A 25,528-nucleotide genomic window follows, 5' to 3' on the forward strand; every position below is an offset into this window, starting at 1 on the left:
AGGCATCGTCTTATGATGTTGTTGGGTTCGTTGATTCTGATTATGGTGGTGATCTCGATCATAGGAGGTCTATTTTTTGTTACATTTTTTCACTATGCTCTGGTGCTATCTCTTGGAAAGCATAATTACAGCCTATTACAGCCCTTTCTACTACCGAAGCTGAGTATATCGTGAGTATATCGCTGCAACTAAAGGTGTTAAAGAAGCTACATGGTTGCGAGGTCTTCTTATTTATCTTGGTGTTCAATAGGGTACCACCGTTGAATTTTCTGATAGCCAGAGTGCTATTCATTTTACCAAGGCCGATTCGCATCGCTCAAATACCAAACATATTAACGTTAAATACCACTTTATCAGATATATTATTGCTGCAGGGGAGATTGTGGTAAAGAAAGTTCACATGTCATAGAATCCCGCAGATATGTTAACCAAGCCGCTTGCTATTAACTAGTTTAAGCATTTCTTAGACTTAGTTGGTGTTCTTCATGCTTAAATTGCCCTTCGGGGCTTTATGGGGTGACGAGTGTTGATGTTGATGTATTTTGGTCCAAGGTAGAGATTGTTAGAATACGTCCCAAAAGGGTTTATCCAAATTATCCCATCCCAACTGGGATTCGATAATTGTCCCATTCCAACTGGGATTCGACTGGCTTGTCTCATTCCAACTAGGATTTTGAACGTCTTCAACCCATATTTAAAGGAGATTTTCGGCCACAACATCAAAAAAAAGATAACAACTATCGATACTACACACAAGACTATATTCCCCACTTAGTTTAGAGAGAGTTTCCATTGAGAGATTATAATCTTTCGTTTCCTTTGACCTCGTTGTGCTTTGACATCTTGTTGAGATCGTTTTGTACTCCTCACCTTATAGTTGATTTCTTTGCACTTCGCGCCCCATGGTTTTTCCCGTCTTTGGTTTTCATGTAAATCTTGTGTTCATTACGTTTATTGCTTTCTTGCATTATTGTTCTTATGTTGGTACATCCTAATCAATTCCGCTGCATCGCTCGTTTAATTCTTAACAAAAGCTTTTATTTTGTTTTCAAATAATATGACCAAAAAGTACCAAAATCCCCATCAAGAATGTCAATTTTAAATATTGTGTCAATCAAAAACCGAAACGGTCTACTAATGTTTTCAAAAAAATATTTTAAAGGTTGAGGAACTTGTTTCTTAGACCTTCCACACAACTTTCAAGCCCCGCGTCAAGTGTTCTAAGTCCAGTATTTAAATGAAGAAGTATAAAGGGGCATGCAGTCTCATCATCCGCGAGTTTTGAAGGCTGCTGTTGCCCCAAAGGGTTGGCTCCAGATAGGTTTCTCGGTGATTAAAAAAACAATAAACACTACCCTTGTGATATTGATGGTGAAGAAGCTAAACTAAATGATGAAACTTTTGCCTTCCATTTTCCCTATGTTGTCCTTTAATTTTTGTTTTCATTTTTTAATCTTTCAGCCCTTTTGAATTTGCTTGTCTTCTTGGTGGGGCTAGGAGAAGGTCAAAGACAAGCATTAACAAAACATGGAATTGAAAACTATGATTGATAACGTCCAAATCCACTCTATTAAATAGAATGTACACTATCATCATAATATAATTTACCCAACTATGAGTCGGGATTGATCTCACAGAGAACAAGATGTAAGCGATTAAGCAAAGAAGGAAACATCACCAACAATAGTTTATCCAAACACTTAAATGTGGTTTAGAGAGAAAATTACGTCTAATGCGAAAATGTAAACTAACCTAGAAAACAACCATAAGAATAAATCGCAGAGTGAGAACAACGAATTGTGTCTCTTTATGACGCAACGGAAGAATCGTTGAATTCACCACCGAAAAAGTTACCCAAAGTCAAACTTCGATTCACTAGGAAACGAAGGTTCCTTCAACTAATTGGCAGATACTCTTGAAGATTAGAAATTAAATAGGGGAGGGGATAAGGACAACAAACTTTACTATGACAGTTGATCACTGATAGATGAGTCATATAACAAAATTTAACATCCAAAGAGGAAAAATAAATTAAATGGCTCAGGATAAAGTGCAAAAAGTGTAATTAGTGTAATCTAATCCAAGTAATCTAGGTGATTTTGACAATGTTTCAATTCACACAACTCTCTCTCTCTCTCTCTCTCTCTCTCTCTATCTCTATCTCTATATCTCTCTCTCTTTCTTCTTTTTCCTAGAGCAGTTTCTTCTCTCATTGTTCTCTCCAGTGCGACAAGGAAGATCTTAACCATGATTAATGTGATAGATAGTTTCATATATTTACTCTCAGAAAAGGGGGACAATTCCAAAATCTAGCAACACATTTCCGATTGCCTAATAATAATGTTTTATTTAAAAAAGAACATCAACAATCGTGCAATAATTAAGCCCTCCAAATTTGTTATTTTTCATCACCTGAAGCCGAATAAAAGAATCGTTAGAAGTTTTAATCAACCTCCGCAAATAAGATCATTGAACATGTCATCAGTTAACAAGAATTACTTATTCTTTTCAAATTTGTACAGCTTGTTAAATTGTCTGGAATATTGAGGTAGCGTGTTCATGTAGAAACTCCGAAGGAAATTAATTAATTTGATGTAAATCTTCGAATTTTTATTATTGCCACAAGTCGTTCTCAATAATATTTTATTTGTTGCATCTCTCGATCATTGCTTTTATTGAAGAAAAACATACACTAATAGACAAATATTGAATCGTAGTGAAAATAAACTTATGAATTAGTGAAATTAATTACGTTAAGTAAAACAAAAATTGTTAGTGAAACTAACGCATTTTGTTTCATGTGATGAAAAATAACAAATTTGGAAGGTTTAGTTATTTTGAGTTGCTAATGTTCTATTTTAAATAAAATATTATTTTAAATCATTTATTTTAAATCCCATGTACAAGATAATTTCTAAAATCATTTTAAAGAGAATTAAGGATGAGATTGATGGTATTGTGGGACCTAGTCAATATGCTTTTATTCCAGGTAGATCAGTTGCTGATAACATCATACTTAGCCATGAGTTGGTTAGGGGATACATCTGGAAACATTTATGGCCCAGATGTATGATTAAAGTGAACCTACAAAAGGCATATGATTCTGTGGAATGACACTTTATTTCACAAGTACTTAAGGAACTGGGATTTCCTAGGAAAATGCTGAAGTGGATCATGCTTTGTGTCACAACAGTGGGTTACACCTTTATGATCAATGGTAATTTATCTGACACAATGAAAGCTAATAGGGGTTTGATACAATGGGATCCTATGTCCCCCTATATTGTTTTGTGTTGCTTATGGAATGTCTACTAGAGGGGATGTACAGTCAGTGAAATTATTGAAAAGCAAATTTGATCTTTTTTCTGAAGCATCTGGACTAAAGGACAATTTGAGTAAAAGTCAAGTTTATTTTAGTGGAGTAGATGAGACTACTAAAAAGAGTATCCTACATCACCTTGGATTTGAAATTGGAGACCTACCTTTCAAATATCTTGGTGTACCCCTTTCAACCAAGAGACTAACAGTGCAACAATGCCAACCATTGGTTAATAAGATTACTGCCAGAATACAAACATGGATGGCTAAAGGACTGACCTATGCATCGAGGTTGCAACTCATTAGAGGTGTATTGTTTGAGGTTCAAGGTTATTGGGCACAACTTTTCCTCCTCCCTCAGAAAGTGATGAAACTCATAAAGGCTGTATGCTGAAGCTATTTGTGGACAGGGGATGCAAATGTGTCTAAAAGAGAATTGGTAGCTTGGGAAAGAATTTGTCTACCAAAACGTGGTGGAGGACAAAATGTGTTGAATATTAAGGTATGGAACCAAGCTGCTATATGCAAGTTATCCTGGGCTCTGAGTCAAAACAAAGAGAAACTATGGATCACTTGGGTTCATACTTACTATATAAAGCACCAGAACATTGAGCTTATGATGATACCTCAACAAGCTTCATGGATGATAAGAAAATCTTAACTGTTAGGAAGCATTGGGCTACTATTGTATAGCTCAAAGGCTCATCCCACAAGGTAATTTTCAGATTTCCACTGCCTATAAGGAACTTAGAAAAAGTGTTAAGAATGTGCAATTGAAGAACTTAATTGCCACAATGTATCTTGCCCAAAACAAGTCTCCATACTGTGGGTAGCATTACACCTAAAACTTCGAACCAAAGAGAGGCTGATCAAATGGGGATTGAATATGAATAGAAAATGTGTGTTCTGTGAGTTGTCTAATGAAACTACTGAACACCTGCTTTTCAACTGTAGATACACTAGAGCTTTCTGGCAGGGGACACTAGAGTGGATGAACTAGTATAAGGGGATACTCAACTGGGAAACAGAATGGCAATGATGGTCCATAATTCCAGGGGCAAGCAAGTTCGAAATAGACTGCTTAAAGCAGGTTTTGCAGCTGTTGTTTATGATATCTAGATTGAGAGAAACCAAAGGGTATTTCAGAAGAAGGCCAAACCTAAGGAGCTGCTCATTCACGCACTCAAAACTAATCTTTGCATTAGGATTAGAGGGCAGAGGCCATTGTTTGATTTTGTGTGCTCTTTATAGTAGTAGGAATGTATTGTTTACTTTGGATAGGAGGTAGAGAGGCATGCTGGTGATTTCTGAGAGAGGAAGAACTGGTTTTGTTCTCCTCTGGTTATGTTAATGTTCACAGGTAATTAATAAAAGTTCTTTAATTACCAAAAAAATAAGAGTATTTAAAACTCGAGATTTCTCGTCTTCCCCCAAATTCTCCTTCAATTTAAGAAACGTAACCTTTTGTAAACAAAAGATTATTATCTCCAGCTATCTTCTTCTTGTCATCTCTCTTTGTCTAACCTCGAACCATGGCCTAGGCGTAAAACGACACTCGGTGCCTGAGCTACTGGACCGAGCGAAACAACATGATTGAACTTAGCTGAGACATGACGATCCAGAATATAGTTTATAAACATGTTGAACACTGAAAGTCTGAATAATGTTTGAGATTAATAATACTAGAATATCTGAAGTTCTGTCACTAGACATAAATGCGGAAATAGTCTAAAAATAATAAAGTGTTGCCGTCATGGCTAAAATGATATTTGAAAAATATTGACTGAATAACTAATCTAGTCAATGAAGCCTCTGACGTGAATATTGAAATACTAACTATTTACCGAACAAGGCCCCAGAAAACCTCTACTGCTTAATACTAACTGAAAATTAAGGATAATGCCCCGAATAAAATGGGGCTCACCAACTAACTGATACGAGAAAGTCCTAACGTGGAGTCTGACTATCACCTGTATATGTACTTGCATCGTGAAATGCAACGCTTCTGGCAAAAGGGATAGAGTACCCTGGAATAGGTCCACTCGTATGTAAAACTAACTGAATGAATAAATAGATGTGGGGTTCTCTTAGAATGCGCAATCGAAATTAATAACATAAGTCATAACTGAATATTGAATACTGAAACTGAACTGAAAACATAAGGATAACTAAACTGAATATAAGGTCATAATCATAAGTAGCCCTTTCTGAACATCGGATATCACCTATTTACCTGAGTTCATAATTTGGCCCAATTATTAGTGTATAATTCTGTGACTTCGGGCCCAAATACATGAGTTCATCATTTAGAAATTTATATCATGGAACTGAGAATCATACTGTAATTTTTAACATGGAATGTTGAGCGTTACTATTTAGAGACATGGAATCCTGGACTATTTATAGAAGTTAGAGTATTTTCATAAGCATTATGGGTTTTCCTGACTGAGACTCATGGGATGTCAAACACGAGCCCACAATGATTATGATCAGAGTTCACGATATTCGGAATGACAATCATGAATGAACTACCAAACTATATCATTTAAAAAATAGAAGTTCTGAAGCTTTTCATGAAACTAGGGCATAACTCTATTCCTGATGCGATTCATAGTAATAGTGAAAAACATGGCAGGGAAGATAAAAAGCATTCCCACACGTAGAGAGTTATCCTTACATACCTTATTAGCTTCAAAACCCAAAGAAGAATCCAAACTTTTGATGATGAACGCCGATGCACTTGAACCCTTAAGAAGGGTCTTGAAAACCCTAGGTTTGTAGTATAGGATTTCACATAGAATTCATGTATAATCATTAGAATTACTTAGGAATACATGGAAGAACCTTACCTTGATATGGGAGGATGAGGAGAGCAGAGAAAATTCATGGTAAGGTTTGAAGAAGTGAAGAATAGAAAGAAAAGTCAGGAAAACAATGCACTTAAAAAGGATGGAGGGATCGCACGCCATGGAGGATGCATTGCTTGCCTAGCAGTATGAGCTGCCTCACCTATGCATGCGTGCGCACGAGCTCACACATGCAATGGGACATACTTTGCTCCGTTGACGTGGGCGACATGGCTATGGGACGCCAGTCTGCTCACGTCGCGAGCCCCTAGATGAGCACCAATGACAGCTCTTTAATAAGATATAATAACTTTTTGTACAGAGATCCGTTTGACCTGATCCATCCTCATATCAATGGAAAGGTGTTTCAAAGGGATACAACTTTCATAAGAAAGCTTTCCCAAATTTCTAACTAATAAAGGGTTATAGTCTCTTGAAGTAAGCCCTTAAGAAAATTCACTTGAACATTGTCCGTACTGTAGCTTCCAACTCTCATTTGTACATATACTCTTCTTATACCTTTTATAGGTTTCAAAACACTTCCTACATATCCCATATTGGTTCCATTATACCCTAATCTTATGAGTCAAACCTTAGCCTGAAAGTATTGGGTGTCACATTCTTTCGCTCCCACTCCACTTTATTTCAACTACTTGACAGATACACTTGAAGATTAGAAATTAAATGGGGGAGAGATAAGGACAATGAACTTCACTATGACAGTTGATCGCTGAGAGATGAGTCATCTAACAATGTTTAACATCCAAAGAGTAATTAGTGTAATCTAATCCAAGTAATCTAGGTGATTTGACAATGTTTCAGTTCGCACTATGTGCTCTCTCTCTCTCTCTCTCTCTCTCTCTCTCTCTCTCTCTCTCTCTCTCTCTCTCTCTCTCTCTCTCTCTCTCTCTCTCTCTCTCTCTCTCTCTTCTTTTTCCTAGAGCAGTTGCTTCTCTCATTATTCTCTCCAGTACTATAAGGAAATCTTAACCATGATTTATATAATAATAGTTTCATATATTTACTCTCAGAAAAGAGGGACAATTCCAAAAATCTAGCAACACATTTCCGATTGCTTAAATAATGTTATATATAAAAAAGAACATCAACAATCCTACAATAATTAAGCCCTCCAAATTTGTTATTTTCATCACCTAAAGCCGATTAAAAAGATCGTTAGAAGATTTAAATCAACCTCCTCAAATAAGATCACTGAACATGTCATCAGTTCACAAGAATTGCTTATTCTTTTCAAATCAGTATAGCTTGTTAGATTGTGTTGCATATTGAGGTAGCGTGTTCATGTAGAAAATCCTAAGGAAATTAATTAATTTCGTCTAACTCTTCTAATTTTTATTATTGCCACAAGTCATTCACAATAATATTTTATTTGTTGCATCTCTAGATCATTGCTTTTAATGAAGAAAAACACACACCAATAGACAAATATTGAATCGTAGTGAAAAAACTTATGAATTATGAAACGAATTACTCAAAGTAAAAAAAAATGTTAGTGAAACCAACGCATTTTGTTACATGTGATGAAAAATAACAAATTTGGAGGGTTTAATTATTTTGTGTTGTTGATGTTCTTTTTTAAATAAAAGATTATTTAAAACTCTGGATTTCTCATCTTCCCCCAAATTCTCCTTCAATTTTAGAAACGTCAATTTTTTACACAAAATATTATTATCTCTAACTATTGTTTCTTGTCTCTCTCTCTCTCCCACTCGATTTTATTTCAACTACTTGACAGATACTCTTGAAGATTAGAAATTAAATAGGAGAGCGGGTAAAGACAATGAACTTCACTATGACAGTCGATCGCTGAGAGATAAGTCATATAACAAAGTTTAACATCTAAAGAAGGAAGACAAATTAAGTGCCCTCAGGAGAACGTGCCAAAAGAGTAATTAGTGTAATCTAGTCCAAGTAACCTAGGTGATCAGACAATGTTTCAGTTCACACTATGTACTCTCTGTCTCTTCGTTTTCCTAAAGCAGTTATTTCTCTCATTATTCTCTCCAATTCTACAAGGAATCTTAACCATGATTAATATAATAGATAGTTTCATATATTTACTCTCAGATAAAGGAGACAATTCCATAACTCTAACAACATATTTCCAGTTGCTTCCTAATAATGTTTTATATAAAAAATAACATCAACAATCCTACAATAATAAAACCCTCTGAATTTGTTAGTTTTCATCTGATGAAGCCGAATAAAAAAACTGATAGAAGTTTTAAATCAACCTCCTCAAATAAGATTGCCGAACGGGTCATTAGCTTACAAGAATTGCTAATTCTTTTTAAATTTGTATAGCTTGTTAAATTGTGTTGAATATTGAGGTAGCTTGTTCATTTCGAAACTCCTAAGGCAGTTAATTAATTTGGTGTAATTCTTCTAATTTTTACTAACGTCACAGATCGTTCACACTAATATTTTATTTGTTGCATCTCTAGATGAAATCAACATTGCTTTTAATGAAGAAAAACATACACCAATAGACACATATTAAATATAGTGAAAATTTGCTTATGAATTAGTGAAATTAATTATGTTAAGTAAAACAAAAATTGTTAGTGAGATTAATGCATTCTGTTACATGTAATTAAAAATAACAAATTTGGAGGGTTTAATTATTCTGAGTTGCTGATGTTCTTTGTTCAAACGGAAAAGGCTCAAATATGCCATCGAACTATTAGAAATGGCTTATTTATGCCACTCGTTGCCAAAATATCTCATCCATGCCATTTTTCATTAACGGTGGTTTTACAAAACCATATATGACATGTGACATCAAATTATTGGTCCACGTCATTTGATAGGAAACCAGCTCAAAATAAATCCTAATTTAAACCAAAACCCAACATGTTGACCCAACCCACCCAGATCCTATTCCTATTTCCCTCCCCCTCTTTCACTCCCTTACCTTATACGATTAAAAAGTCGTAATCTCACCCATCTCGTCTCCTCTGCTTTGTTGTTGCTATTGTTATTGGTGTTATGATTAAAGTTTGGATCTTTTTACATTTCTTTGGGGTTTATGATAAAGAAATTTCTCAAAATGGGGATGTCAATGTTCGATTCAAAGAGTTCTTTTTTGGAAGTTGAGCAGCTGAAGCTAAGCATAACCATGACCACATGAAGAAACAAAAGGACAGATAAATGAAAAAATATTAGTCTTTTATACTCTTGTTTTTAATTAAGAACCGGTTATAGAATAAAATCAACCTCCAAAATGAAAGGGAATGAAAGAGGGGGAGGGAAATAGGAAAAGGATCTGGGTTGGTCGGGTAAACATGTTATACTTCGTAAATTTCTGTGTCGTCATAGGAAAACTAACGTGAGTCCAGAGAGGCTGTGATACCCCTATATGGTTAAGGAAGACTTTTAATAAGTGTTAGACAAGTATTTAAAGGTTTCGGGATCAAGTGAATCGAAGAAATTAGGTTTGTTGAAAATTTGGAAAAACTTGGTAGAATTTTGGGCAGGATTTTTGGTCCAACATGACAGAGGCATATATCCTATAATATGAGTAGTTACAGAATCCATCACCAATGAAAATTGAAGTTCGGCAAGTCTTCTTCACAATGCAACTGACAGATTGCAATTCTGAGAAGTATAGGACGAAGCACGACCCGTACAGAAATGTATGTCCCGTACATTTTGGACTTACCTTACCTAAAATTTCTAGAAAGTTGAAATCTTTTTACCGTCAAGTATGGATGAACAGTATCCCGTACTTTGAAGTATGGGATGAACAGTAACCCGTACTTTGCTCGAAATTTCGCGAAATTGTAAGTCGGTGGAATTTTTTTTCCTAAACCTATAAATAGATATTTCCACGACCTAGGATTCATTTTTCACCCAAAATATATCCGTAATGTCTCTCTAAACTTCCCTTAACATCCATAAGCACTCCAAATCATTCCAAATCAAAACAAGAGAAGATCAACCTTGAAACCTAAGTTAATTTATGAAAGTTAAATGTTCCTACTTTCACTTGGAGTTGTGGGGATTAAGTCTTGGAGAAAATTGTGTGAGTTGAAATTCTTCAAATACAAGGTATGTTCTTCATCTTATCTCTTATATTAAGTTGATTTGAAGGTTTAGCAAGTCTTAGAAAGTGAAAAGAGTTATGGGAAAAAGTTCAAATATGAATTGATGATATTTTGAGTTATAAATTAAATTGAACTATAATTGTTAGCATGTTATGAGTATAATCTTGTTATGAGGGGTAATAATGATGTTGAGGAAGTGTGGTATACAAGTGTATAAGGGGTTGTATTAAAGTTGTTGTTATGGATTGTTCATGAAAAGAAGTTTGGGATTGGATTGAGTATGATTGGAATGTAATCTTTTGATTATGGAATTGTGGTTTTGGGAGTTGTTTTGAGTTGTAGGAAATACAAGATATAAGGGGAAATACTGCCCAATTTTTGTTAGCTCATTCATTAATTTAGTTTGACCATATAATCTTTTCAATGACTTACCTGAAGTGCGAATCATCTTGAATGTACATTTACGAGCTCGGGAGTATAGGCGTTGAGCAGTTAAGGAGACAACGAGGTATGTTTAGGCTACCCTTTCTTTCTAAAGGCATGATTCCCTTATTGTAAACCCATACATGATATCTACAATGTCCTATTTCCAAAAATTGCTAGAAACTCATAATTCTCAAGGTTCCTATGGTATCGTTGATAAAAGTTCCTGATGATGATGATGATTCCATTTCTAAAGATACCAAAGCTTATTGTTCTTGATGTTCTCGTGATATTATTGAGCTTGTTCCATGATTATTGATTTAATTCATTGTTGTTGATCTCATCTTAAGATAATTGTTCTTTCAAGGTGAGATATAGCGATGATGATGATTCCATAATAGAAATCGAAGGTTTACCGACCTTACGTCACTCTGATAGAGCAGTAACGTTTCATTTGGGCTCTCATGCATGTTATATATATGTAGCTATTTTCTCACACCGAGCCACACTATAGTTGGTCGGTACAGCCCGTAGATGTGCACACCACTGTAGTGGGTACGATATGTATGATATTACCCTGGACGTGAGATGCCCCGGACGCGGGATGATATGATATATGGATCGGGCTGCACGTTCTGCAACAATATATATATATATGTATGAAAAATGTTTTTTTTTTTTTAAATAAGCTAAGCATGCATGACATCCGCTTCAAGAGGCAATCTAATGTACAGGTTATCTCTCTTTCCTTATGTTCCTACATATCTTTATAATGTTGCTATTCATTCCTTACATACTCAGCACATTATTCGTACAGACATCCTTTTGCTTTGGGATGCTGCCTTCATGCCTGCAGGTAGGCAGGGAGACGGATCAGATCCATAGGTGCTTCATCAGTGATTTCTCAGGAGCGCTCCACTTGCTTCGGAGTTACAGTCTAGTGGTATTATTCTTTTGTGTATTTATTTGGGCACGGTGGGATCTTGTCCTTTCTTTATGATTTCATGCACTCTATGTAAAGGCTCGTAGATAGATGTATGATTTCAGCCTTGTCGGCTTGCGCATATGGGCATAGTTGATGATGATCATATAGATGTGCATTTAACTTGTAGACTCATGCCCTTACAGATTATGACATTCATGAGTTAACTTTCGTGGCCCATCTAGTTATGACTATGAGAAACATGTTAAGAGGTGCTCGGTAGGTTAGCTCCAGGTACCCATCATGGCCCTCCAGTTGGGTCATGACAAAAGTGGTATCAGAGCAGTTCGTCATAGGTATGTCTATGAGCCGTGTCCGGTAGAGTCTTGTTTATGGGTGTAAAGCACGCCACACTTATAAATAGGAGGCTCTAGGGTATTTAGGAATTATTTATCTTTCTTATTCATCTTAGATCTTGCGATAGAGCCATGTTAAGAATGCAACTATCTAATTTTGCCCTGTTTAATTTTTCAGCGATGCCTCAGAGAAAGAAGAAAGTCAGCACAATACTGGGCGCTGCTGGAGATGGTACTAGCCGAGAAACCCCGACTGAGTTAGGACATGCGAGGGTCAAAGTGTCACTCCCTCGCATGCTACCTCTATTCCTCCAGTGGCAGAAGAGTATAGAAGGGATTCAGTCCCTCCGGCTCTTCCGCCTCCAGCCCCTCTCCCTGTTGCTCCAGATCAAGACTTGCGAGATGCAGTCTAGTTGTTGACTCAGTTAGTAGCTGCTCAGGCCCAGCGGTAGGGTGCGGGTCATGGTGGTAGGGCTGTTAGTGCCCGAGTTCGTGATTTTATCACCCTAGACCCTCTAGAATTCTTTGGGTCTAAACCAGATGAGGTCCCACAAAACTTCATGGATGAGATGTTGAGGACATAGCGGGTAATGCATGCTTCAGATGTTGAGTCGGTAGAGTTGGCCTCTTATAGATTACGAGATGTGGTTGTTCATTGGTATAGTACCTAGGTGTCTTCTAGAAGGGTAAATGCACATCCACCAGTATGGTAAGAGTTTGTGGATGCTTTTCTTCGACATTACTTACCCCTAGAGGTTCGATGAGCCAGAGCTGATAGGTTCCTGAACCACAGACAGGGAAACATGAGTGCTCGGGAGTATAGCCTTCATTTTAATTCCTTGACTCGGTATGCTCCAACTATGGTTACTGATATGGGAGATAGGGTTCACTGGTTTGTGAATGGATTGGGACCCCATTTGATTGATGATTCCTTGATGACCTCACTTCAGGAGGGTATGGATACTTCTCGTATCCAGGCCCATGCCCAGAATCTGGTAGAACGACAGCAACAGCGGAGGAGTGAGCGTGATTATGATAGGGGTTATAGTAAGAGGGCCAGATCTTCCGGTGCTATTAGTGAGTTCAGAGGGGGTCAGAAGCAGTAGTATCCTAGGTACTCGGGCCTGTTAGCGACTAGTGCACCTCCTCGATTTGCAGGTAAGAGATTCGATCGCCCTATTTACTGTAGACCAGGTCAGAGTTCTAGAGTTTTGGGTTCTCGGTATAGAGGTAACTCTTCCCAAATGAGACCGCCCTTACCAGGGTGCACTCAGTGTGATAAGTTTCATACCGGACAGTGCCGGTTAGGTACGGATGCTTGTTATGCCGGCGGTCAGCCAGGCCATATGGTGCGCGATTGTCCATCAAGAGAGGGTAGAGGTATAGTTCAGTCCACGGCATCAACAGCTGGTTCTTCATCATCGGTACACCCTCTGGGGCAAGGTTCACAGACCGGCAGGCATTGGTAGAGACAGGGGGAGCATCCAGTTCGAGCGGTCCTCAGAACCGCATCTATGCACTAGCTGGGCGACAGGATCTCGAGTCTTCACCTGATGTAGTTACAGGTGTAACAGTTCACTTTTCATGCAGGGTTAGAGCGTAAAAGGCTACTACGAATTCGTTAGTGCTCTTTTGGACTTTGTTTTTAAAAGAGTCGCCACCTAATTTTTAGGAAATTAGAAAAATCGATTTTGAAGGGTTTATTCAAATACCGTGAAAAAACATTCGTAATCCAGAGTTCTAAGTAAGGGTTCTGATGATCCCCTGGGGAAGGTGTTAGGCACCCCATTATTAAGGATCCATATTATACAGTTGACCTTCGAATTCCAAAGTATGATTATTTGCCTAAACTGTCTATTTTGTGTTTATTCCCACAGTTAAGGAAACTGTCATTATTTAGAAATCGCATATCATTTTTTGGAAAAAATCTGAATATGTCCCCCTTATATATGGGGTAATGTAGTTTTCGGATTTACGATATCCGTGTATAAATAGTCTCCTTTTATATATAAGGAGTATATTTTATATTTTTTCACAAATGGAGAAAAAGGTGATATTCGTGATCTTTTCATAGGGTTAAATTCATGTGATACTCATACTTTGGCTCATATCACTCCGTTTTTGGTACGTTCAGTCTTATCCGGAACTTTGTTTTACAATTGGCTTTTTATGTTATAAAAGAGCGTTTTTGTATGTTTAAAAGAGTATATCTTGGCTGTATATACTCATATTTTATGGCCTTTTCTTGGCCCAAAACCTTTAAAAATAGAGGACCGAGTCTTACTTTAGCTTTCAAGAAATACAAGTCAAGTTTTTGTCAAAATCTGTTCTGCTCTCATTTGAAAACTACGTTTCAGTGTTGATTAGATTTTTAGCATTTCTGGAAATTTATACGAGCGACATAAAAACCAAACTGTTTGGGTCAAATCGTCTATCGGCATTGGGCCCAAAATTTTGTTCCTTGAGACCATCATATAAGGTTCTCCTCTTAAAACAAACTTGAATGAAGCGGGTTTGCATTTTTCAGAAGAATATAAAGGCAGGGAGTTGTCAAATTTCTTTTGAATAACCAGTTTGAATTTTGTCAACACTAAACTATATTTTCAATTTTTAGTATTTGAAAGAGACTGATCCATATTTATTTATGTAAAACAAGTCTTGGAAATCCAGTTTGATACTTCATTTTAAAAACGTCGGAGTTGATTGTAGTTTTGAAAATTCTCTTGGGGGCTTAAAGTCATCTAAACAACATAAAAACTGTTATCCTAAGACGGCTAGTTCAAACCATAAGGTTCCACTATAATATATAAATTTTACAAATACATTAAATCAAATACACACACACACACACAATATATATATATATATATATATATATATATATATATATATATATATATATATATATATATGATGAGGAGAGATAGACTAGGGTCGTACCAAGCCCTTAGTTGGCCATTTTCACCCATGGCTGGGCCTTTTGCGAGCCTCGCTATTATTTTCTTCACGAACTCAATCCTAATTTGAATAGAAGTCCTATTGGGCCTTTGGCCCAACAGGGGCTGGTTTGGACCCAAGTGGTCATGCAAGTGAGGAAAGGCGAAAGAAGAAAGGGATCCGGTTAGTTTATAAACACTGAACTTATCACAGAAGTAATGAAACTACACATAGTATAAAAACAAGAAAAGGTACCCATATTAGTCTATACTTACCCCATTTCTCCTTGAATGGATCTGCCTTGGTCGGAAATTTTACAATGGCATGGGGACTGAGTCCTTGCTCTTGATGTTGCACAAGTTCCAAGGGGCTTCTAAGAACCCCAGGCATGGCTAACACTAAGAAGGCCTGGACAACCCTGAACTACCATAGCTTAACTTCAACCAGTGCCTCCAAGCGAGAGGAAAAGGAAGTATGGAACTTGGGAGTAATAACAAATTTCCAGCAAACTCATTCGCAAACAAGCAGCCAAGTGCCATATTCTAAAGGGAAACATTTATATCGAAATAACAACAAACCTTAAGTGAGACTAGACAACCAGCAAGTATAAAAATAATGAGGGCAAAACTCAGTTTCATGACTAAAAGTAATGCACACAACTGCTTTAGTGGGAACACAAATGATGATCACTCAAAACCATGGACTTCTTAAGATAATCATAGAAACAGAAGGAGTGAAACTGGAACCTTTCAGATATATCAAAAAAAAATTTGAAGACTTCATGGTCAAATGCAAACTAGTTCATTTTCACACAATCATCTAGCCCAGGACTTCTCATAAATAATAAGGAGAGGTTCCATATTCCCATGTTTAAACAGCCTATCCTACTTTTTTGTTAAGGTTCAACCACTGCCCAGAGGATAAAAATCTTGGTTACACTGGTTTAATTGAGGGCATTCATCTCATCCTAGTCAAACTCACGATTGTTCACAAACAGGTCCAGAACAAACACAACACTTTCAGGAAAAAAAAGGCCTTGGGAGGGCCTCACAAATAGCCAAGGCTTATGACCATGTTTAAAATTTTTAGAATAACACATTTAGAGTTGGCATACTTCAAAACTTATTCTTCTTCATTAACTTGAACACAGCACAAATTGATACATAAAACAGGACCCTTGATTAAAAGACAAGTGAGATTAAAGAAGACCTTTTAAAGGGGTGGGTGGGGGGGAGGTCTTAAGGGGGAAGTCATATGTACACTCCAACCAAACAGCCTTACAACAATTTTGATTCCAAAAAGCATTCTTTCAACATGTTTTAAAACTACTCCAAGGCCTTTTCCCAAAGCACAGAAGGGGAGGCAAAGAAATACAAGAAGTGAAATTATAGCATGACCACAGTTTTTGGCAAAACAAAGAAACCAAACATCACAAAAGGGACAAGCCTAAACCAATAAACCAGGTGGAAGGTCTTTAGACATCAGTCATGGATTAAGCAAATTAGAAAGAATAGACAAAGGCATATGGACAATCAGCAAAGTAAGTGGCACATAACACAACTTGACCCTCAGTTTCTCTCAGAAGGGCTCACGTCCACATGACACAACCATTAGCCCCCCATTTTTCCCTTTCACACAACCAATTTCAAACAAGTAAGGCTCAGGAAAGCCAACTAAATCTTTCAGACAGAAGGGATTTTCAGAAAGGCAAGGTGGGAATCACATAACACTCAGACTTGACCAGTATTGATAGTAGATTATTTGATTCTAGGTGTGTCTTTCCCTCCCTGTTAGATATATTTAAGTTGTTCCAAAATCACCTTGTACATTTATGTGTCCCAAGGCCATGAAAAAGAGTTCAAAAAGAAAAGGATGTGATCTCAGGTTAAGAAAAAGAGAAGCAGGATAGGGTGAGGCCATCACCTCCCCATCTCCTCTTCCTGAATCTCCCTTTCAGCAAAGGGATCCTGGGTTCCACTGGTCATTACCTCCAGTTCATGCCCAGGCTCACCTTTACTCTCCTAAGACCTCTTTCCTCTACTTTAAGCTCTCGCTCTCACACCCTAGTGACTCCACCAGGGCCATGGAAGATCTAAGATAACTTAATTTATCTCACACAGTTTCCAAAATGAACCCAAAAAGTCTTTTTATCAAATTCCCTTATGTGTACTGGAAAATAGACACACCATGGACATATAACAAATGACAATCAAACCAGTTTTCCCTAACAACTTCAAACTTAAAACCAAGATCATAAAGGGTACATTTTTTTACCACTTTGTAGTTCAAAGGATAGAGTACACATTTTTTTCTTTTCCATCAGGACCAAACCATTCAAGGAGACATTCAGCAGACTTCCACACCATCATTTTAGCCTTACCACCCCTCTTTTTGAAAGAATTCAACTCTCAATATCAAAAGAAAACACCACGGTGTACAGAGAAGATCACACAAGGATAAGTTAAGCAATATTTGTAACCAAGATCCCAAAAATCTCATCATCCTTCTTTCTTTTATACTTTACATACCTATTGTTGTAACTAGGTGGCAAGTTCTCAAAGAAAAGGTTTTTCTGCCCACAGACATGGCCCATGGGCCACACACACATGCATACACTCCCAGCCAAAACTGTCAACCTTAAAATCTTTCTTTCGCTCCTTTCATCAGAATAGTCCTATTCCTTTTGCTAGGTGAGAAACAAACATAACAATTACCTCTTAATTAACCTATTAGACTAGGTGCTTTTCTTCTTCTTTTTATCATGCATGGGCCATCTTAGAACTGCCCTGAACCTAGCTTATTATAGAAAACTTAGAAAAGAAAAAAAATATTTTCGACTCAAACACATCACAACCACATATTCCACAAGTTCTACTCAGAGGTAGTCTAACAAATTCCCATATTTTCCACAAACAGGACAACCAAACAAGAAGCATAGCTAAATGAAACACCTTGGTCAAGCTAAAACCCTTCCCCCCAGAATCGCCTTTTCAAAACCTTTGTTTCAATATACATTATTGCAGCCTCGAAATGCCAAGTTTTATCAAGTAAGTAAGATTTAAGTGATATAACAAGAATCAGGCCAAACAAATTGCTAAGCGAATCAAGTGGGGTTCCTGTTACACCCTGTATCTTCGAAGAAGAACTTATCAAATTTGAAACATAAGTACGTTGAGTTATGGTTAAGTAAAACCACTTTGGAATATAAGAAAGCATTATTAAGTGTATTTACTGAGTGAAGGAAGTGTATAAGGTATACCGGAAGGTTTTATAAGGAAATGAGTGGAAGAAATGGAGTAGTACGACTTTGGAGAAGGGATGGGTAAAAGTTTCGTGTGAAAATTTGGTCCAACTTGAGGGAAGAATATCTCTTAGCATATAAAGTGTTTTAAGGAGTTTCAAAAGCCTAAAATGAATTTCGTCGAGTATAGTTTTCAACGCAACAAACCTCTCATCGATAGGACATCAAAGTAGATAATTATGGACGTTACAAGTTCGGCTGACAAAGCAGAAACTCGTGCTACAGTAACTGCTACAGTACCGACTTACTACAGTGACCCGACCCGAATTTGAACCTTATAAAAGGGGAAAAACCCCATTTGTTTCACCAAAAAAAATCATATTTTAGAGCAGCAACACAAAGGGAAATTTTGTCATAAGAAAAAGTTGAGGGTTTGAGTGATTTTCAAGCGGCGAAGCATTAATCAAGGCCCGGATAACGCATGGTTGTGATTCTATTATTGTTTTACGGTGGATTTAAGCGTGGATTCCAATGGATATCAAGGATATTGCTGTTTTGAACAAGAATAAACTATTAATCTCTTTCTATTTAAGTTAATACCGGTTGATTCTCGGAGACAAACTCGTTAAATAATTGTATAGTAAGTTGGTTAGTTATGGAAGTTGGAAAACAGCGTGTGGGCTGCTTTATGGAACATGTTGGTGTTGAAAGTGATGTTTTTAATGTTGGTATTGATGTTTTTGTTGTTGGTTGCTAAATTACGATTTTGGGCTAGGCATATAAACAGAGGAGATGCTGCCGGAATTTCGGCAGATTCTAAAAAGATTTATTTGGAGGCTTAGGATAAGTATATAACAATGGACCTAATTATTGCATCAATAGTCTTATATGTAGATTGCGAGACCGGATATAAGTGGAAGAGCCGAGATGTGAATTATCAGGTATGTTAAGGCTCGTCCCTTTCTTTTAAAGGCATGATTCCTATGTTATGATTCCATCAATGTTTCCATAACCTCCTTGTTTTCAAAAGCTAGAAGTTCATGATTCTTAAAGCTTCTCATGATGTTAAAGATGAGAATGTTTCTATGATGATTACAATGGTAATGATGATTTTATATTTAAAGGTTTCAAGTTTATGATTTCAATGTTATTATGAGAATGTTGAGTTATTTCATGATTTTCTCGATTTTATTCATTGTTGTTGATCTCACCTTATAATAATTGTTCCTTCAAGGTGAGATAGAGCGATGATGATTATTCCATAATATAATCGGAGGTTACCGACCTTACGTCACTCCGATAGAGTCGTAGCTTTCAATTGGGCTCCCATGCATGCATGATGTATGATATTAACACCGTGCCTATACGGCTGGGCAGCACCACTACAGCGGGCGGCTATGGATAATGATAGTAACACCGTGCCTAGATGGCCGGGCAGCACCGCTAAGGCGGGCGGCTTATACACCGTGTCTATATGGCACGGGCAACACCACTAATAGGCGGCGTGAGATGATTACCCCGAACGCGGGCTAATGATGTTGTTTGATTCAAACAGTTTATGTATGTATGTGTAATATGGTTAAAAGATAAAGGTGAGCATGCATGATTCCGCCTTAAGAGGCAAGCAGTTAAAGTTATACTTTCTTCCTATGTCTTCTATACTTCCTTATTATGTTATCATACATGCCTTACATACTCAGTACTCTGTTCGTACTGACGTCCTTTCTTGTGGACGCTGCGTTCATGCTCGCAGATTCAGATAGCCAGCCGAGTACCAGTAGGACCTTTTTCTAGTTCCAGCCAGCAATCTGCATTTGGACTGGAGCTTTAGCCCTTGGGTATGCCTTTTGACATGTACATATATGGGTATGGCAGGGCCTTGTCCTGTCCTTTTTGTAGTCTATGTTCCATAGAGGTCTGTAGACAGTGTATATATAGTGGGGATCGTCATGTGCTTTCAGTTGTCTCTTAATTTTGTGAACAGTATATACGGTGACCAAGTTGGTCTGCGTTGTCATCCTCTACTAGTATGCTTACATATACATATCCATATGCATGCTTCGTGGAATTCTGAGATAAGATTTGTCATATAAATGCTACCGCGAACGGTACCAGTGGAATATCAGTCAAAGTGGGCCACCAAGTTGTTTAGTACAGAGTGGGAGTGAGTTTAGGGGTGCTCGATCAGTAGTGGTCGGGTGCTCATCACAGCTTATCGGGTTTGGTCGTGATAGTTCCACAAAGAGCACACACTACACAGTACATTTTTTACTTTTTAGAACCAAAATACCATTAGAGAATAGACAAAATCTGGACAGGTTTAGCACATGACAACTTCAACTTTCAAACAAACAAAATTATTTAAGAAAGACAATGTGATGACCAGACTAGGTCTACTCCTTTTAGACTTTCAATCTCTCCCACAGGTGCATGGTCAGGTGAGATACTAACACCCAGGCTAAAGTTCAACATAATGAGCCTTTATTGTTTCTTGACTCATAACCACATAAAATAAGCAATAATCAGGTTGGGTTCAAACATAATAAAGCTTCACTTTCCCATGACACTCAACCATAATGAGAGAAGCAGTAATCAAGTTGGATTCCACATAACAAGACTTAACTTTCCCATAACACTTAACCATAATGAGACAAGCAGTAATTAAGTTGGGTTCCACATAACAAGACTTGAATTTCCCATGACACATGTGATCAAGCAGGACAGACTATGACCAAACTAGATTCAAGGCATCAAACTCCCAACTAACACATAACCACATAGGACAAACAATGACCAGACTTGATTCAGCATAACAAGCTTTTAACATAGCAGGACCTCACTTTTCCCATGACACATATGATCAACTTGGGTTCAAAACTTCAAGCTCCCAGATAATACATGATCACATAGGACACATAGGGTAGGCAATGACCGATTTGGACACTCACTTCAAACAGACTCCTTGACCCTTCCCTTAATTAATCTCTAGACCAAGACAAACCTCCAAATGATAAATAACAAGACACAAGGTAGATCAAATCATTCAAAAGAGCTTGTGACTTCAAACTATCCCCATGAACCTAGTTTATTACATAAGATACACAGTACTAGACCATTCATGACTTCAACAGACCCATCTTGACCTTAATTCAAAACACAAGACTTATACCAAGCAATACATTAAGATAAACTACAACCTAGATTCCTTACATAGAACACTTAAAGATGTTTAGACAATCATGATAAAATAGGAAAGTCCAGAGGAAAATCCATGTTTAGACAAACCTCCTCAACTCAAATTATGGTCCCAAGCCACACTTAAAGGTCCTTAATCACAACTGAACAGCTAAACATACAAGCAAGAAAGGCAAATGGAAATCTAAGTGAAGCAGGTTCATCAGCTTAATATTATAACCTAGATTAGGTGTAAGGAAAAATGAGCAACTAATCACAAAGCATGAACAAAAATCCAAACTGAGAAGCTGAGTCAAATATAACTCACATGAAACCTCCTAACTGAGTAAAATGAAGACAAGGTCAAAAGGGAATCACAACAAGTACATCGGGTTTGAGCTCTGTTTTAAACCACAAGCAATTACATGAACCAGGCACAATGTGGACACAAACTGAAAAGCAAGGGAATGGACCAGCATATTGACTTAGACATCTATCCTAAACCACACACACATACCTTAACTAGGTATAGTGCAGGCAAAACCAAGATATAAAGGATGACAAGCTAATACACTAACTCATATCCTATCATAGACCATACAATTATGCTACCTAAACATCACACCAAACAGAAACTAAGCTTAAAGAACAATAATTACTTAATCTTCATCATAAAATCTCACATATCCTTATTAACTAAGCACAACATGAGCAGAATCCAAGTAAGAAAACAATGAACTAAAATACCACCTTAAACAGAATCTTATTAACTAAACATAACATAAGTAAGAAAAACAATGAACTAAAACACCACCTTAAACAGAATCTTATTAACTAAACATGACATAAATGTAAAGAATTAAACTAAAAGGTTTTTACCTTTTGTGAGTGCAACCGGGGCACAAGCGATGGATTTGGAAGCCCTTGTGCTCCAACACCAAACTCAGACCAGAACACCAACAACAATAAAAAATGCAAATTTCAGAACTGGGAAACTTAAAAAAACTTACGTTTAAAAGAATATTTTGACTTTGGAACTCTTAAGACTAAAAATGGCGATTTTCTGTCTATTTGTGGTTTCCAACCCTTTTTCTCAAATGAATGGTGGTTTCTATTTATAGAAACCCCAGAATGGCTTTCGAACTACTTCCACCGATGTGGGACTTGCATCCCCTAAGGGTCTTCTTTTTTGAACGGATGGGAGCCCCCGCCCCCCCCCCCCCCCCCCCCTCCCCCCGTTTTAACTTCTTAATGGACCGAGTCTTGGTCCTTTGGACTGGGCCTGGTCCTTTATTTTTCTGGCAAAAAAAAAGGTGGCCTATTCCCTTATATATATATATATATATATATACAGGCACCATGTATATTTGGTATATACATGGTGTGTGTGTGTGTGTGTGTATATATATATATATATATATATATATATATGTATAGAGGGTTGGGGAAAATAAATAATAAATAAAGAAAACTAATTATTGGTCCATCAGGACTTAAATAATTTAAAAAATAACTCATAAATAAAATAAAAATTATTTTGCAGATATTGGTTTTGAATTAATTAACCAGATAAAATAAAAATTAATCAACTACGCAAATGCTCACAGAATCAAGATTTAAAGGGTAAAATGATCACTTCTTTTAATTACTCAAAGTGCCTGCGACGATAAAACTGGAATAACTACTCATTAAACTAATTTTCCTTGACTTAATTAATTAAACAAATAATTATCAAAAGGGTTTTCTTGCCCTTTTGATTAATTTCAATAATAATAATAAAAGGAAATTCTTTGAATATCATTAATTTCCACAAAAATTAAAATTACCCAGGAGATTTCTTTGTCAATTTAACAAGGTGAAATATTATCCCAAATAATTTCATAAATATTACCTAGACCCTTTAGGGTGTGCATCTGATTTTATTCATTGTCCAAGGACTCCGAGCACTTAAAATAAATTACGGGAGGTCAAAAATTAGGTGTCAACAACAGGTATATTATCAGTATCTTCTCATAACATGTATGTATTGATTGATCCAGGTTCTACATTGTCATATTTTACTCCTTATATTGCCGGTCGGTTCGGGGAGAAACTTGAGCCGATTAAAACTTTCGAAGTGTCTACACCCGTTAGTGACCCAGTGATAGCTAGACGGGTATATAGAAATTGTGTGGTTGTAATTTGTGATCATCATACCATGGATGATTTGATTGAGCTAAATATGGTAGACTTTGATGTTATTATGGTTATGGATTGGTTGGCTTCCTGTTATGCCAATGCTGATTATCGAACGAAAATGGTTTCCTTCCAATTTACGGGCGAACCAGTTCTAGAGTGGAAGGGTAATACAGCGTCTCCGAGAGCTAGGTTTATTTCCTATCTCAAGGCAAGTAAGATGATTGCTAAAGGTAGTATTTATCATTTGGTCGGGGTTCAGGATACAGAAGCAAAGTCGTTAACTCTTCAGTCTGTCCCAGTAGTTAATGAATTTTCGGATGTATTTCCGGACGAGCTTCTATGCCTTCCGCCAGAACGAGAGATTGATTTTTCCATTGATGTGTTACTGGATACCAAGCCAATAGTCATTCCTCCTTATGGAATGGCACCTACAGAATTAAGAGAGTTGAAGGAACAATTAAAGGATTTGCTTGAAAAAGGCTTTATAAGGCCTACTTTGTCGCCGTGGGGAGCACCTGTATTGTTTGTAAGAAAGAAACATGGCTCCTTATGGATATGTATTGATTACAAATAGTTGAATAAGGCAACAATAAAGAATTAGTATCCACTTCCAAGAATTAATGATTTATTTGATCAGTTATAGGGTGCCAAATATTTCTCAAAGATAGACTTAAGATTCGGGTATCACCAGGTGAGAGTCAGAGAGAAAGACATTCCGAAGACGGCCTTCAGAACTAGATATGGTCATTTCGAGTTTCGGGTAATGTCGTTCGGATTAACTAATGCGTCAGTTGTATTCATGGACTTAATGAACAGTGTATTCAAACCTTTCCTATATTCGTTCGTGATTGTGTTTATCGATGATATTCTGGTATACTCACGATCAGAGGCAGAGTATGCAAACCATTTATGTGCAATCCTTAGAGTTCTTCAGGCTCAGAATTTATATGCAAAGTTCTCAAAATGTGAGTTTTGGTTGAATTCTGTGACATTTCTGGGGCACATTATTTCAGCTGATGGTATTCAAGTAGATACCTAGAAGATTAAAGCTGTGAAGACTTGGCCGAGACCTACGACACCTACTGAAGTTCGTAGTTTTCTGGGTTTGGCAGTTATTACAGAAGATTTATAGAAGGGTTTTCTTCTATTTCTGCACCACTGACAAAGTTGACTCAGAAATAAGCTAAATTTCAATGGACGGATGCTTGTGAGTGCAGTTTTCCGGAGATGAAGAATAGATTGACTTCGGCCCTGATTCTAACACTTCCAGAAGGATCAGAGGGTTATTTTATTTATTGTGATGCCTCAGGCATTGGACTAGGTTGTGTATTGATGCAGCATGGAAAGGTTATAGCTTATGCTTCAAGGCAGTTGCGGAAGCATAAGAAAAACTATCCAACACATGATCTACAGTTAGCCGCGGTAATTCATGCATTAAAGATACTGAGGCACTATTTGTATGGCGTTCACGTTGATATTTATACAGACCATAGAGTATCCAGTATATTTTCAAGCAGAAAGAGTTGAACTTACGACAGAGACGATGGTTAGAGTTGTTAAAAAATTATGATGTCAGTATCTTATATCATCCTGGAAAGACAAATATAGTAGCTGATGCTCTTAGCCGTAAATCCATGGGTAGTTTATGTGATGTTCATCCAGAGAAAAGGGAATTAGCTCGTGAGCTTCAGCAGTTAGCTAGCCTAGGAGTTCGATTATTGGACTCGAGCGATACAGGAGTCACTATCCAGGATTCAGCTATTTCGTCTTTAGTAGTTGAGGTGAAAGAGCGCAGGATGAGGATCCCATGTTAGTTCATTATAGAGATACATCTCGTCAGAAGAGAAAGTCACCATTTGAGATTTCTACAGATGGAGTTCTCAGATATCGAGGCAGATTATGTGTTCCTGATGTTGCAGGGTGACGTCGCCATATCTTGGGAGAAGCCCATTGTTTCTATTATTCTGTTCATCCAAGAGCGACAAAGATGTATCATGATATTAAGTCCATTTATTGGTAGGATGAAATGAAGAAAGACATGGCAGAGTTCGTAGCTCAATGTCCTA

The sequence above is a fragment of the Lycium barbarum genome, chromosome 11 (genome assembly GCF_019175385.1).
Source record: "Lycium barbarum isolate Lr01 chromosome 11, ASM1917538v2, whole genome shotgun sequence".
NCBI lineage: Eukaryota > Viridiplantae > Streptophyta > Magnoliopsida > Solanales > Solanaceae > Lycium > Lycium barbarum.